This window comes from Pinus tabuliformis, chromosome 3_2 (genome assembly GCF_031772625.1).
Source record: "Pinus tabuliformis cultivar Carrire ecotype Pingquan chromosome 3_2, CPIR1, whole genome shotgun sequence".
In the NCBI taxonomy this organism is placed as follows: domain Eukaryota; kingdom Viridiplantae; phylum Streptophyta; class Pinopsida; order Pinales; family Pinaceae; genus Pinus; species Pinus tabuliformis.
Genome location: NC_142302.1, coordinates 1,044,594,699 through 1,044,607,037, shown reverse-complemented (window position 1 = coordinate 1,044,607,037; position 12,339 = coordinate 1,044,594,699).

Genomic DNA, 12,339 nt, shown 5'->3' with positions numbered 1-12,339 from the left:
GACCCCCTCTACGCATTGTTCAGCAAGTGCCACCACCGGTGCGGGTACCTCGTCCGTGCGGCACTTCCACATGACCTTTCTTGCCAGTATCTGAGTCACCACCCTGACTACTTTGTTGTTGATACTGGAGATTGCGTAGCCCCGTTTCTTCTTCTCCAACTTGTATTTCTTCTTCATGGCCTTCGCGATGGCCAAATCGCTACTCTTCCCCTCCGAGATGTCTGTGGGGTCCTCTCCTTTGCACGGAAGCCGGGTGATGCAATGGATTAAGTGGTTCATGATGGGGATGGGCTCCTCCATCCACAAACACCCACCATGCACCAGGCAGAGCAACTGCCTATTGACGAAGATCATTACTGGGGCATGGTGGAAATGTGGCACCCAGAGCAGGTGTAATAACCCTCCTTTTTCCACTCCACATAACCACTTTCATGGCTCCAATTCTATAACCCCTATTGCGGTGTTCTGCTTGGGTTTCATGAGCTGCACGGTCTCTAGATGGGGGAATTTCTCCTGGTTAGCAAGATCCCAATCTTCAAATTTCAAGTTTGGCACCTGCCCCAGGTGCGTGCCCTCGAAGATGATGTCGTCTAGGAGGAGCAGAGTCTGGAGAGATCTCTTACTCTCGTCGAGGTCCTTGGGCACTTTTACCTTCCCCTTTCGCAGAGGGATATATGCTGGTAGCTTGGTTGGAGGGTGCACAAGCTCAGTTTCTTCCTCCATTCCCTCATCCTTGTCTTCTTCAATTATGAGGTCCTCCAGGTCTTCCTCCTCCTCTTCGGATTCCAAGTTAACTATTTTCTGTTTCTCCTTCATCGTTAGTCTAGTGCACAGTGGGTTTCGCGGGGACACACAGACCTGAATCATCGGTTGTTTGTCTTTCTTCGGCCTCGACATGCAGGGTGATTTATGGATTTCTGCCACAATACCGGTGCCTTCAGGGGCATCTTCTACGGTCAGGGCCTGCGTAGCCTCTTGAGCAGTCATCTCTATAATTTCCCTAGCTTCCTTAAATGCTGCCATCTTGCTTGTCCAGAAGTCTCTCAGTTACTTAATCAGGGGCTCAATCAACGCCCTACATAGGTCAAATAGGTATCTGCTCAGGATACATAGGGCATACAACAACTCAATTCACAAATGACCAAGTGTTGTTTGCTGGGCATCCCTTTGTAATTTATAGTGTCTTTTGAATTTTAATTCAACTGTTCCCCCCAAATCTGGTTCATTAATGCTCCCTTGGCGGCAAATTTTTCCAAATCTTGCCCATAAAGTGCATCTTAAATGCCTACCACCCACTCCATTTGGTCTCAAGTCAAGCATCACATCATGAATAGTGACTTCAACGGTCACTTTCCAGCCAACCCGCATGACAACGTGGCCCCCCTTGCGTGGTCACGGACCATGTGACACTTTTCTCCTACGCGCAACTCCTGGGCAGAGTAGTTTATAGTCCCGTGCCTCCTTTCAACTGCCTAGAGTGCTAAGACTGTACTTCCCATGGCTAGTCAAGTGGCCATGCCACTTGTATAGGGTTTCAACAAGTCGTTCGTTACCTTTCCTGAAAAACATCCACCTTTTATTGTTACTAGCTACGTCGCGCACTTTATCATCTGTAGCGTGCCACCATGGGTGATCCGTTTAGTAATATGTGGTCTAATCCAAGGAATCAGCCTGATCAATTCTCGGAGGTAGTCCCCAAAGTTGTCAACGGGATCGTGCATACCCTATTTTATCACCCTAGTTTCCTTATCGAGAAAATCCTTCTTTATTTCATACTTAAGCTTCTTGACTTCCACTTCCACTAGAGTGCTTTTCTCCCTTAATTGCACCCTTTCTTTCATAAGTTCTTGGAGCCTGAGATCACCCTATTGGATTTCTTCCTTAGGTCCCAAGCATTTTGATTCGTTTAGCTACGTGACCCCTTCTTCCAAGGCTCCCCAAGCCATCATCTCTACTGGCGCTGCTATGCACAGACTAGGCATTTGATACTCTATGGGGATTTCAGCATTTGCTCCATACTCCAGCCTCGGAGGCATCTGCGCCATCAGTTTCTTGCACGTGGTGCTATAAGCCCACAAAACCACTGGTACGTGCAAGTCCTAATCAGTTCGTTGTGCATCATATACCTTGTTCAGTGCTTCGTATACTTTGTTAAATACTTCTGCATGGATAACTTTCTACCCACTTGTTCTTTCCATACTCCGTTGTTCCAACCTGAGGGGTCGTTCGCGCCATTGCCTTGCTCGTATATGCTTACTGACCATGTCTCTTATTGCGAAGTCTGTGTGCATCCGTGTAGTTTTTGTAACATATTCCTGTATCCATCTGGACAGGTGTGCGTGCGGATCGTTCCGGCTGCCAATCTTGTCTGTCAATCGTAGCTGAGGCTTCCCAAATCGTATGCGCATCAGTCTCTTGCATTCGTGCCAGTCTCCAAAGCTTCCTTGGTGCGCACCCCACCAACTCACAGGCGTAGCACGCAGTACCCATTTCAAAACCTTGAAATGTTGCTGTTCCGGCACCTCCCTTTCGAATTTGTTTAGGAAGTCATCTACCTCGCTCAACCCATCATACGTAGGCAGATCCCTTACCTCTATTGATACGTAGTTCAACAATCGCATCATCATGTTATAGTTCAACGTGGTTACCTTGTGTAACCGGTTCTACCATTGCTCTATCTCCTCGTCAGAATTTGATGTACAGGAGCTTTCACGCTCCCATGAGATTCGTCCATCTGTGGTGGGATTTACCCAGTCTTGCTCTCGCGTGGTTATCTTGTAGATGCAGTCCAAGTCATCATCGCTTTCATAGTCACGCATTGGCTCTATGTAGCGTGATCCTTCTGCAGGGTCCAAAGGTACAACTACGTGCAGAGACTTTTTCTCAAAAATCATCTTGCGCTTCTTTAGATTTATCACCCCATTCATGTCAGTGGCCCAATCTATCCCTAATAGCACAGGGTAGGGATTGTTGTCATCAACAATCTCTACCACTTCAAATCTGCCAACGCAGTTGCCCCTTCGATATCTATGGTGATTCCAATCTTTCCATCAGTAGATATTTTGTTGGTTCACCATTTGTAGTTGGATTGGAGACCATTGCAGTGTAGGTCTTCCCATGCGCTCCCATGTTTGCTTCGGCAAAACATTTGCATCTAATCCTAGGTCTAGAATCACTTGGTCCATCTCATATGTTGAGTCCCAAACTTGCATCTTCCCTATACAACTTTTCAGCCTTCTTTTCCATTTACTTGACCCACCAAGCTGACAAATCATTGCATATTAGTTTAAAAAGAGCTTATAAAATGGTTTCCTAACTATGTTTGTGACTGCTGTTTGATTTAGATTTTTGTTCAATCAGCTGCGGAAACTTGTCACTTTCCGCAGCTAGCTCAAGTTTCCGCAGCCATTTTGTTGAAGACTATGTTACAGGTGTCCAATGGAGAATCTGGCCACATGGGCAAGCTGCAAATGACATGTACATGGAGCGTGTCCCCTTGATTTAGTCGAATCACTCACAAACAGCCATGGTCAAGGACGGTCAAAGGAGTGGTCAAACCAAGAGTTTTGCGGTGGCACGGCTCTGTTTTGCCCACGTGAAGTTTTGCATGGCAAGTTCCTCAATCTCCGGAAGTGTGTTAACACCTATGGATCAATCCGTGAACCAAATCGAACAGCCACCACTCCATAGATTTATTTGTCATGACTACCATACTGCTAGATCTCAGGACGTGGAGATTTACGTGTCTATTTGGCAGCGTAGAATTTAGGAATCAGTTATAGCATTTTCACTTATAAATAACGCGTTATCATACGCTTGATAGTTAGCTTTTACATGTAATCTTGACTGTGTTTACGAGCCCACTGTGCTGTGCTCTATCTTTATGTTTTTACTGCACTTTAATATATGAGAAGACAACGTTCTTAAGTTCAATTTGTGACTGAGTATTGATTGGCTGAGGTTGCAGAGGGCCCCTGTACACCAAGGCTCTGTATCTACTATATAGTTTCTCACTTTCTTTCATTATGTTACTGCTTTTATAATCATTTGCTTGTATATATTTCCTGATATTCATGTTAACTGTTGTCCATCTTTTATTTTATGCTTTCTCATGATTGTTAGCTGATCAGTATTTTTCTTTCAGGTTCTTGTAGGCAGCCTCGGAAAATTACATATTTTTAATGACTAATGACATGAGATCATCTTGTCCTTTCTGTTGATTCATTTTCTGGTTTTTAATTACAGCATTGTCATTTCTTTTAGTTCTGCTTTGTTTATTTACTTTTATGCAATTTAGATATCATATTACTCATTTGTTTATGATTTCCTTCCTATAGCCAAGCGACTCAAATAGTGAGGAATCAAAATATTACCTGATGTAGTATGATTTAGCTTACTTTCCTGCAAGTTAGTGATTAAATTACTTATGTCATTTTCAGGGATTGAAATATGAATGAGTAGTTTAAATCTTAGTTTCATTTTATGCAATTTCATTTTCTACAATTTAGATATCATATTACTCAATTTGTTTATGATTACTTCCTATAGCCAGAGCGAGTCGAAAGGTGAAGGGTCAGAATATGAGTTGAGGTAGTGTGATTTAGTTTTCTTTGCTTTTAGTCTTTGAATTGCTTTGAGTTTAGTTTTTATTTTCTTTTTATACAGCAGTAAGGATACTGGGCTTCATTATCACTAGTTCACTATTTTGGTACATTTTTATTTTCTTTTGAGAATTGAATTCATCACAGCAAGTTTGAAACCTTTTTGAGAACTTTAAAGATTGGAAAATCATTGTAGAAATCACCATTGCCATCCATACTTAACTTTCAATTATGCCATCTCACATTAGGGAATCAATAGAAGATAAACCCAAAAACAAACCAAAAACTCAAAAACGACAAAGAACTAAGAAATTGGTTATCTTGCATATACAGTGCACTTCACTTCAGCAGTTTACGACCCTCGGATTGACATTTTAAATAGCAATTTAGGACACACTAAATTGACCAAACATTTTTGCGCCGTTGCCGGGGAAGTGAAACTAGGTAGCCAATTTCTTAAAGAAAAAAACAAGAAAATTTCAAGGAAGGTAAAAATTGATAACTTCTCAAAGTATGCTCTCCTCTTGCACCTAGTGTGATCTGGAGGATCAGAAAAGAGAGTTATTGGTTTAATAATTTCTTGAGTATGCTCTCTTCTTGCACCTAGAGTGACCTGGAAGATCAGAAAAAGAATTATTAGCCCGACTTGAAGAAAAATAAAAAATGACATGCATAGAGCAAGAGATTCTAGGGGAAGGTTTTTAGCTAGGGCCAAGAGTTCGATTTTTACAACTCCATCTACTTCAAGGAATAGACAAGAAACACCTCCATCATCTCCAACTCACACTCCTAGCCTTAGGATTCCTGGAATTCAAGAGGCAGTAGTTGAATTAGGAGACTCTCCCACACCATCCACCGAATCTGAATTAGGAAAAGACCCTTTCTTTACTTCTACAGGAAAACACATTGTAATTGAAGAAGTAGAATCACCTGAAGAAGAAGAGGGAGAAATTCCTCCTCGTTCGCCATTAGTAGAGGAACCAGAGGACTCTGAAGTCTCTGAGGAAACTATCATGACAGAGGAAGTAGTAAACGGATTTGGTAGAGGTAGAGGTAGAGGAGGAGGAGGAAACAATGGAGGAGGTAGAGGTAACAATGGGGGAAATAGGGATGGAGATAACTCATTCGGATTTCTTATAGTTGATGAGGATTCTCGAGTAACAATGAAAAACATCTCACCATCTGTCCTCCCAAACTTTCATGGGTTAAGAAATGAGGATCATGAAACATTTCTATTTGAGTTTGAAGTCGTGTGTCGAACTTATGATTATTTGGAAGACTCTCAGAAACTCAAATTGTTTCCTTTAACATTGAAGGGAGCTGCTTTGAAATGGTTCATGGGATTAGTCACTCAATCCATTAGGACTTGGAATGATATGAAACAAACATTTTTGGATAGATACCTGGACTATTGTATGCCCACCAATCACATGGATGAGGTATTCAAAATGGTGCAAAGAGAAGATGAAAACTTGGAGGATTTACTTGAAAGATTTCAATACAACCTGAAAAGAGAAAAAATGAATAACTTAGATGAGGAAACCTTGAAAGCCCTTATATTAAAAGCCATTAGAGATGAATGGATAGATATTTTGAACATGATGGGAAAAGGAGATATATCTCAACTTCCACTTTATGATATAGCAGAGCTATGTGTCCATCTCTCAAGGGGAAAATCTAAAACTGGAAAAGGGCCTAGAGATCCTTCTCTCATTAGAGTAAACAAATCTGCAACTAGATCTGTAAGTAGGGCTGAGATTTGCAACATGCTTGATGAATTCAAAACTAATATCTTAGAGAGTCTTAGTGAGCAACTAGACACCCTTAAGATACAAAACAAGCAGAAAGCAGAAGCTGAAGCTTTGGCAATCTTTTACCCAAAATGTAGAAAGAAACATGCTCTAAGGGAATGTCCCTTGGATGCAAAAGTTGTAGAAACATGTGTGATTCGTTCAGAAAACCATGAGACCAAGGATTGTCCTTCAATTCCTGGGCTCAAAGTTGTCTTTCAAGAAGATCCAAATTCAATTGAGTCTCTGTTTTGTTGCAAGGAGACCTTGGCAGGGGTAACAAAATCAAGGGTTTAACAACTCTATGAACTTTCAACCCCCACCAAATTGGAATCCTTGGCAACAACCTTGGTCCCAACCTCAAAATACTTTTCAATCATGGGTACAAGGTATGCAAAATCCTTATGGGAGATTTGCTCAATTTTATCAATATCCTCCATCTTTTCAAAATCAACAAGTTCCACAACTTCCAAATCAAAATCCACAACTATCATTGCCATTTCCACAACAACAACAACCTTCTCAACAGAATCCAAATTCTCAATTCTTGCTTCCATTCCAACAGAAGACAAATCAACTACCTTCCCAGCCATTGCCGAACCCCAACAATAAAAACACTCAAAATGCTTACATGGTAGAAGAACAACAATTTCCTACCTATATGATTGTTCCTCTCAATGATGTACAACTTAGATCTGGTAGAGTTTTAGATAAGCCTTCTATAGATGCTCAAAAGAAAAACATTTCTGAGGAAGATTCTCTTGAAGCCAATAAAGGTTCTGAAGCATCTCTTCAAACCCAAGCACTCAAAAAGAAAAAGAAAAAGAGTCAACCCCCACAACTCCTATAGTTGAGCAACCTGCATCTTCATCCACACCTCCTTTTCCTGAAAGATTACAAATTGATAAAGGGGTGGAAAAACAAATCTTGTTGCCTGACTATGATTTTCTAGATGAATTAAAGAATGTATGTATCAAGATTCCCTTGTTACAAGCCATTAGAGAGATTCCTATTCTAGCAAAAACAATAAAGGAGTTGAGTCTTAAAAGACCAGGAAGGAAACCAAGAGATACAAGAAGAATCCACCTGGTAGGAAAAATTGCAGATATCATGATGGAAAAAATTACTATGCAGAAGTATGTAGATCCTGGTAGTCCAATTGTCAAAACACATATCAATGGGGTAGAAATTCCAAATACTTTGATTGATTTAGGGGCTGCTATCAACATTATGAGTAGACAGACTATGGAACAACGAAAACTTCCTAATCTTCTTTTTACACCTACTTTACTGCAACTTGCAGATCGATCAATTATCAAACCAAATGGTGTATTAGAAGACATTTCGGTCTCCTTAGATTCTTGGGAATATCCAGTAGATTTCATGATTTTAACTCCCAAGAGTAATTTAGGAGGACACCTTCTCATCTTAGGAATACCTTGGCTAGCCACAACTGATGCTTTTATCAGTTGTAGATCTGGGGATATGTATATTTCTGATGGTAATTCGACAAAGAAATTCAATTTGTATCCTCCAGTAAAAGCAATTATAGAAATAGGAGATAATGAGTGGGTTGATGATGAGGATACTATACAACCTGTCTTTACCATTTCTGAAATCAGTGAAGATAGTCAAATTCTGAACACATTAGAAAACTTTGAAACATCTTCAGAATATGACCACACACAATTTCAGTTAGATTCTGACATTGAGTATCTATCATCTAGACAAATGTCTCTTTTCTCTATGGAAGAGTTTGGTAGTTCCGCCATTGAGATCTTTCTAGGTAAAACATTGAATATCAACAAAAACTTGGAAAAATCACAACAGGGAGAGCTAACCAAAATCTTGCAAAAACATTCTACTGCATTTGCATGGGAGTATACTGATATGAAAGGTATTGACCCTAAGACTTGCATTCATCACATCTACATCGAGGAAAACAGTAGACCAATCAGACAACCTCAGAGAAGGATGAATCCAAACCTTAGGGAGATAGTGAAAGAAGAGCTCCAAAAACTACTCAATGTAAACTTCATTTATCCAATTTCAGATAGCCGATGGGTTTCTCCTTTGGTTATAGTACCTAAAAAGAATGGTAAATGGAGGGTATGCATTGATTACAGGGAATTTAACAAAGCAACTTTGAAGGATCACTTTCCTTTACCCTTTATCGATCAGGTATTAGATACTCTAGCAGGCAAGAAGTACTTTTCATTCTTGGATGGTTTTAGTGGCTATAATCAGATTCAGGTAGCACCTGAAGATCAAGATAAGACCACATTTACCTGTCCATGGGGAACTTTTGCTTACCAAGTACTTCCTTTTGGATTATGTAATGCACCCGCAACATTTCAAAGGGCAGTACTAGGAATCTTTTCCAATCTAATCCATGATTGTGTAGAGGTTTATATGGATGATTTTACAGTTTATGGTGATTCATTTGAAAAGGAATTAGAGAATTTGGAAAAAGTCCTTATAAGGTGTAAAGAAACAAACTTTTCATTGAGTCATGAAAAATGCTTTATGATGTTTACTGAAGGGATTGTTTTGGGACATCATATTTCAGGGGATGGGATTAAAGTTGATAGCTCAAAAGTTGAAGTCATCTCCAAGTTGCCTATTCCAAATTGTCAAAAAGATGTTAGAAGTTTTCTGGGATTTACTGGATACTATAGAAGATTTATAGAAAACTTCACCAAAATTGCATCTCCGCTCTTCAAATTACTTACAAAAGACTGTAAATTCAAATGGGATCCTGATTGTCAATCTGCATTTGAAACTTTGAAAACAAGAATATCTGAAGCACCCATTTTGAGATGGCCAAATTGGAAACTTCCTTTCCATATTTCTACAGATGCTTCAGATACAGCCCTAGGAGCTGTGTTGGGTCAAAAGGATTTAGTTCCTTATGCCATTTACTACACCAGTAAAAATTTGACTCCCACTGAGTTGAACTATACTGTGACTGAAAAAGAGTTCTTAGCTGTTGTTCATGCAATCAGTAAGTTTAGACATTATATAACAGGCTATGAAACTTTTGTCCATACTAATCATTCTGCAATTAGATATCTAATGAACAAACCTGTTACTAATGGCAGAGTTACAAGATGGCTCTTACTTTTACAAGAATTCAATATTACTGTGTTGGATAGACCAGGGAAACAAAATACAGTAGTTGATTTCTTGTCTAGGATCCAAAATACTAACGAAGATTCTCCTGTAAAGGATAAGTTTGTAGATGAATATTTATTTGCAGTAACTACTAAAAATCCCTAGTATGCAGATATTGCTAACTATTTGGTTACAGGGAAGCTACCTCCACATTTATTTCCTAGTGAAAAAAGAAGAATTATTCAGGAGAGTTCGAATTATTCATGGATTTCTAACGAATTGTTTAAAACAGCGCTAGATTGTGTGATCAGAAGATGTGTTCGGGAAGATGAAATGCCTGACATCCTCAAGGCATGTCATGATGAACCATGCGGTGGACACTTTGCTGACAAAAGGACGGCCTATAAAATCCTTTCTTTAGGATATTATTGGCCTTCCCTCTTCAAAGATACAAAACAATATGTCAGAAGGTGTGATAGCTGCCAAAGAGTTGGGAGATCGATTCTTTCAAATGAAATGCCATTACAACCACAGGTACTCATCGAACCCTTTGGAAAATGGGCTTTAGATTTCATTGGACCCATTAATCCACCATCTAAACAGAAGAAGTATATACTGGTATGCACTGATTATGTCACTAAATGGGTAGAAGCCAAAGCATTGCCTTCTGCCACTGAAAACTCAGTTGTTAATTTTCTTTATGAGTATATTTTTACTCGTTTTGGTGTCCCAAGAGAAATTGTGACAGATCAAGGAAGTCAATTTACATCTAACTTGATGGAGAAGCTGATGGAAGAATACAAAATCAAGCACAGAAAATCTACTCCTTACCATCCGCAAGCAAATGGCCAAGTGGAGTCTACAAACAAAGTTCTTGAGAACATCATCACCAAAACTGTTCATCTACACAGAAGAGATTGGGCAGAAAGGCTTCCTGAAGCCTTGTGGGCCTACAGAACTACATGGAGGAATACAACAGGACATTCTCCCTATGAACTTGTTTATGGGAAAGAAGTCCTGCTCCCCATTGAGTTTCAAGTCAAGACTTTCAAGATGGCAGTTCAGTTGGGGATGAATCTATCAGAAGCCCAAAAGCACAGAATGGAGCAACTGAATGAGCTAGATGAGATCAGACAAGAAGCAATTTTAAGAACTGATCTAGTTCAACATCAAAGAGCTAAGTGGCATGACAAATACATCAAAGAGAAAAAGTTTCAAGAGGGAGATTCGGCACTACTGTTTGATTCCAAGTTTAAAGACTTCAAAGGTAAATTTCAGACCCATTGGCTTGGGCCATATGAAATTGACAAAGTCTTTAGCAATGGAGCGGTAAGAATCAAAACCATTGATGAATTTCAAATTCCTCTTATTGTGAATGGCCACCGATTGAAAATTTATCATAAGCCACTCTCAAAAGAGGAATTTGTCAAAATGTTTCAAGAGAATTCTGCAATAAGGCTGGTGAAGAAGAATCCTTCTTCCCCACCAGCCTAGCCTTTGTTTCTTTCATATATATATATATATATATATATATATATATATATATATATATATATATATATTGTATAAGCCTGAAAACCAATCACAGATTGGCGGTCTTATACAGAAAATATAGAGTGAAAATCAGGGACACCTGACACTCTATATTTTCCAAAAAAAAAAAAAAATTCTCTCATTCTTTTTCCATCTTCACTCCACTTCATTTGCCATTCCACTCCATCTCCATCTCATTTTCATTTCACTTCACTCCGCTTCATCTCACTCCATTTCATTCATTTCATTCCATTTCATCAATAAATGTCTCTTTCAGGACCATTTTCACTCAGTTAGTTATCTTTTAACTATCTTTGTTCAAGCCAAGTGGGTGCTGTGTCAGTTTCTGTAGCTGGAAGCAGTTTCCGCAGCCACCACCACTCTGTTTTTCAAATTTACAGTCAAAATGTTAGTGCAGTAATCATGAAAATGTAGGTGTAACTAAGCATATGCTATGAAGACATGGAGCATCTCCAAACATCAATAAAGAGCAGTTGGTTAAAGGTTAGTGAGCAACAAATGACAAGGTTTCCAAAGGTATGAGCAAAAATTTCTTTCAAATAGCAATTAAAGTCACGATTTTGCATAGTTGTCAAACCATAAAAGCTCTACTATGTGCAATGATCGTCACGATAGCTCCATTACCCATTACCATCCCACGATATTATTCCGCACACCATGCATTTATTTCTTAACGGTCTCATGATTGATTTTTGGGTTTAAACTCATAGTCGACTGCACTTTCATACACCACCTGTAATCATGAGATGTGACCTATCTCATTACGGCTCCTCTCCACCGCATTTTCCGCAGCCATTCATTAAACGTGTAACATTTTGTACGTAGCCGTTCAATTCAAAATCCCGACTCCTCTCCATTTCCTTACCATTCTATTAAGACCATCCTCTTCACATACGTCTGCACTTCATCTTGTGAACTCACCACGGCTGCTCATCCTCTGTTCCGCTTGTAATTCCGAAACACTCCCATTACCTAATATCCATCTACAGATTGCAACCACTGTATTTTTGCCATAAACCCTGCAACCGAGCCACCTTCCCTCTGCTAAAACCTCACACGCAATTGAATTCTCAGTTGAATTTCAAAGCAGAGGAAGGAATGGGACGATTACTAAGGGCAGAACCAGAAGGACCTAAATATTTAGAAGGTTACCCTCAAGCAAAAGAATTGCTGAAGAAAGAAAAATGGTTACGCTTCATCCAAAAATTCAAGGGCCATAATAAAGAGGTAACCAAAGCCTTTGCACGGTCTTTCGATGGCCAGATGGTGGAAATTGGAGA